This window comes from Sinocyclocheilus grahami, unplaced genomic scaffold (assembly GCF_001515645.1).
Source record: "Sinocyclocheilus grahami isolate Dianchi unplaced genomic scaffold, SAMN03320097.WGS_v1.1 scaffold16.1, whole genome shotgun sequence".
Taxonomy (NCBI): domain Eukaryota; kingdom Metazoa; phylum Chordata; class Actinopteri; order Cypriniformes; family Cyprinidae; genus Sinocyclocheilus; species Sinocyclocheilus grahami.
Genome location: NW_015505195.1, coordinates 4783362 through 4787940, shown reverse-complemented (window position 1 = coordinate 4787940; position 4579 = coordinate 4783362). Strand labels below are relative to the sequence as shown.

General features: G+C 36.8%; 1 protein-coding gene across 4 annotated transcripts in view; it reads right to left on the bottom strand.

Moving 5' to 3' along the window:
- LOC107549334 (tumor necrosis factor receptor superfamily member 14) overlaps positions 1 to 3596 on the bottom strand; it is an 11485-nt gene extending 7889 nt beyond the window's left edge. For 2 of the 4 annotated variants that reach the window (XM_016230404.1, XM_016230384.1), the window contains exon 1: positions 1257 to 1298. The gene's annotated coding sequence lies outside the window, so the exon portion shown is untranslated. Of the gene's footprint in view, positions 1 to 1256; positions 1299 to 1770; positions 1850 to 3536 lie in introns of those variants that run through there. The other 2 variants (XM_016230391.1, XM_016230398.1) reach the window with 2 other exon arrangements.
- Positions 3597 to 4579: the final 983 nt, after the last annotated feature.

Here is a 4579-nt window from a genome sequence, read left to right as displayed (position 1 = left end):
ACGTTACATAGAAGTAAAAAGGGTGAGGGGGGGGGGGTCCACATTATGAAATAATTTTCTCTAGTAGCCTACACAATGACCACAATTATTGGTACCCCTAGAAATTCTTATGATTAAAATATCTCTGAAATATATTCCTATTTGCATTTTTTTTTTATCACACCAGGGTGACAGGGAACATGAAATTATCCAGCCATGGCTTCCTGTTTCACAAGAATATAAATATGAGGGAACACAAAGGCCAAATTCCATTAATCATTGATCACAATGAGTAAAATCAAAGAATATATTTCTGATGTGCATCAAAACATTGTTGAACTTCACATATTAGAAAGTAACTGTAAGAAAAAAGCTAAAGTGTTGAAAATTCTCATTTCCACCATCGGGGCAATAATTAAAAAATTCCAATCAACTAAACATGTTACAAATTTGCCTGGAAGAGGATGCATATTTATTGTCTTAAAGCAACGTGAGGAGGATAGTTTGAAAAATAGTTGATAGTAGGAAAATAGTTGAGTCTCAAGGTCAGAAAGCCTCAAACAAATTTATCAAAATGCACCTACATCATTACATGTTGTTTCGAGGGTTTCAAGAAAAATCAAGAAAAGAAAATGCTCTCATTCAAAAAAGCACTAACATTGACCTGGAAATCAGAAGGGCCTGGATGAAGGAATGTCTCTGATCTCTTGTCAGATGTTCTCGAAACGCTTTTATGAGTGAAGACGAACGGAGGTTGCAAAAAGTATTGAATAAAGGGTATGATTAATTGTGGCCAATGTGTATTAAAACAAAATATTTATTTCATAATGATATTTTCACCCTTTTCTCCAATGAAAGGTTAGATTATTGTTTTGTTTTTTTTAAATAAAAGATCAAAAGGATTACCGATGCAGATTTGTTTTCACAGACTTTACATTTTTTTTTCTATTTTTACCATATTTACCAAGCAGTGAATACTTTCACTTTCATTTTGAATTCGGAAAAAGTCCCCACAAAATTAAAACCAAAAGGTCCACAAAACAAACCATCGAATAGTTTTTAGCCGTCGAAAATTATTTATGAATATAAACACTTATGAAGAGTTTTGAAAGTGTATCTTGTGAAATTTCATATGTGACAATAGACGGTGTTGCATAACCACATTTGTAAAAACAGCGTCATTATTTCTACTCGAAAGCATAATGCCACACAGACATAAACACTAGCTTTACCAACTGTAAAATCAAGAACTAGACACTCAACAGAAAAAGTCTCACCAAAGAAAGAAACGGCCTATTCCTCCTGTCCGCCCAGCCCCACAAAATATTTATTTCATAATGATATTTTCACCCTTTTCTCCAATGAAAGGTTAGATTATTGTTTTTTTTTTTTTTTTATAAAAGATCAAAAGGATTACCGATGCAGATTTGTTTTCACAGACTTTAAAAAATTTTTTCTATTTTTACCATATTTACCAAGCAGTGAATACTTTCACTTTCATTTTGAATTCGGAAAAAGTCCCCACAAAATTAAAACCAAAAGGTCCAAAAAACAAACCATCGAATAGTTTTTAGCCTTCGAAAATTATTTATGAATATAAACACTTATGAAGAGTTTTGAAAGTGTATCTTGTGAAATTTCATATGTGACAATAGACGGTGTTGCATAACCACATTTTCAAAAACAGCGTCATTATTTCTACTCGAAAGCATAATGCCACACAGACATAAACACTAGCTTTACCAACTGTAAAATCAAGAACTAGACACTCAACAGAAAAAAAAGTCTCACCAAAGAAAGAAACGGCCTATTCCTCCTGTCCGCCCAGCCCCAGAGCATATTCTGTATAAAAACATGGACGTAGTGTCCGTGACGTCACCTGTAGAATTCCGAAGAGCCTTTATGAAGCCCAAAGTGGGCGGAGCCAGCCGTTGGCGTCTTTGCAGCGCGTCACTCCCGGATAATCGAAAATGGGCAGAGGCGGGAGCAGGTTGCTGAAACCACGCCCACCTAGCTCGAAGGCAGTCAGCAGCGGCAATCCACCTGTCACTCAAATGGCCACGCCCTTAATTATGCAGAATTTTAAGGCTTAATATAATTTAAACGGATGAGTTATAAAAAAAATTCACCCACCTTACAGTTGTCATGAAGGACAAAATTGGCTATATAGACCGAAATAATTAAATTATTTACACCCTTGGTAAATAAATGATCAAAGAAGGCTGTGAAAATAAGTCTGCATTGTTTATCAATTTGATCTTTTATTCAAAAATGTCAAAAAGAGAAAATAATAATAATCTAACGTTCAATAGACGTAAAAAAAGTGAGGGGGGGGGGGGCCACATTATGAAATAATTTTCTCTAGTAGCCTACACAATGACCACAATTATTGGTACCCCTAGAAATTCTTATGATTAAAATATCTCTGAAATATATTCCTATTTGCATTTTTTTTTTATCACACCAGGGTGACAGGGAACATGAAATTATCCAGCCATGGCTTCCTGTTTCACAAGAATATAAATATGAGGGAACACAAAGGCCAAATTCCATTAATCATTGATCACAATGAGTAAAATCAAAGAATATATTTCTGATGTGCATCAAAACATTGTTGAACTTCACATATTAGAAAGTAACTGTAAGAAAAAAGCTAAAGTGTTGAAAATTCTCATTTCCACCATCGGGGCAATAATTAAAAAATTCCAATCAACTAAACATGTTACAAATTTGCCTGGAAGAGGATGCATATTTATTGTCTTAAAGCAACGTGAGGAGGATAGTTTGAAAAATAGTTGATAGTAGGAAAATAGTTGAGTCTCAAGGTCAGAAAGCCTCAAACAAATTTATCAAAATGCACCTACATCATTACATGTTGTTTCGAGGGTTTCAAGAAAAATCAAGAAAAGAAAATGCTCTCATTCAAAAAAGCACTAACATTGACCTGGAAATCAGAAGGGCCTGGATGAAGGAATGTCTCTGATCTCTTGTCAGATGTTCTCGAAACGCTTTTATGAGTGAAGACGAACGGAGGTTGCAAAAAGTATTGAATAAAGGGTATGATTAATTGTGGCCAATGTGTATTAAAACAAAATATTTATTTCATAATGATATTTTCACCCTTTTCTCCAATGAAAGGTTAGATTATTGTTTTGTTTTTTTTAAATAAAAGATCAAAAGGATTACCGATGCAGATTTGTTTTCACAGACTTTACATTTTTTTTTCTATTTTTACCATATTTACCAAGCAGTGAATACTTTCACTTTCATTTTGAATTCGGAAAAAGTCCCCACAAAATTAAAACCAAAAGGTCCAAAAAACAAACCATCGAATAGTTTTTAGCCGTCGAAAATTATTTATGAATATAAACACTTATGAAGAGTTTTGAAAGTGTATCTTGTGAAATTTCATATGTGACAATAGACGGTGTTGCATAACCACATTTGTAAAAACAGCGTCATTATTTCTACTCGAAAGCATAATGCCACACAGACATAAACACTAGCTTTACCAACTGTAAAATCAAGAACTAGACACTCAACAGAAAAAGTCTCACCAAAGAAAGAAACGGCCTATTCCTCCTGTCCGCCCAGCCCCAGAGCATAGACTGTATAAAAACATGGACGTAGTGTCCGTGACGTCACCTGTAGAATTCCGAAGAGCCTTTCTGAAGCCCAAAGTGGGCGGAGCCAGCCGTCGGCGTCTTTGCAGCGCGTCACCGCGCGTCACTCCCGGATAATCGAAAATGGGCAGAGGCGGGAGCAGGTTGCTGAAACCACGCCCACCTAGCTCGAAGGCAGTCAGCAGCGGCAATCCACCTGTCACTCAAATGGCCACGCCCTTAATTATGCAGAATTTTAAGGCTTAATATAATTTCAACGGATGAGTTATAAAAAAAATTCACCCACCTCACAGTTGTCATGAAGGGCAAAATTGGCTATATAGACCGAAATAATTTTTTGAACCAGATTGTAAACGTTTTTTTCTGCTGTAAAGTTGGGCATTTTAACATGGGGAGTCTATGGGATTGACTCCCTTTTGCAGCCAGCCTCTAGCGGCCAGATGATGAATTACAGTTTAAGTCACTTCCTTGTTGGCTTCACGAGAGAGAGCGGGAGGTTGCCGCTTGCCCCAGAGTTAGTGATGGCAGCTTCTTCTTTTTTGGATGCTTCTCAAACGGAAGGCAGCATATCTCGGCTGCCACGTCATCAAACGTCGCTGAAGGCCGTCTCAATCGCTAGGATTCTTGGAAGGACGCAAGGAAAAGACGGGAGGACGGAGGAGGTGAATCAAGTGAAATGATATGCCCTCGCTCCCTTTAGCGTCACTTCAAAGCATCATCAGCTGCGCTAAAGGGATCTGCCCTTATGTTGTTAAAGTTTGTTAATAAATATTAATAAAGCAAGATGCCGTTTGAAATATATGACATGTATGGTTTATTTAAACTGCAAAGGTAAAATATAAATTAAAATGATTACAACAGATGTGAAGGGGGAGGATGTATACGTGCGTCAGGTTTTTCGATGAAAAACACCCGTGTATCCTCGCTCATAGCTCCTCGATCGGTTTCCGGGTCATAGGATGGAGGGCAGAGGAGCG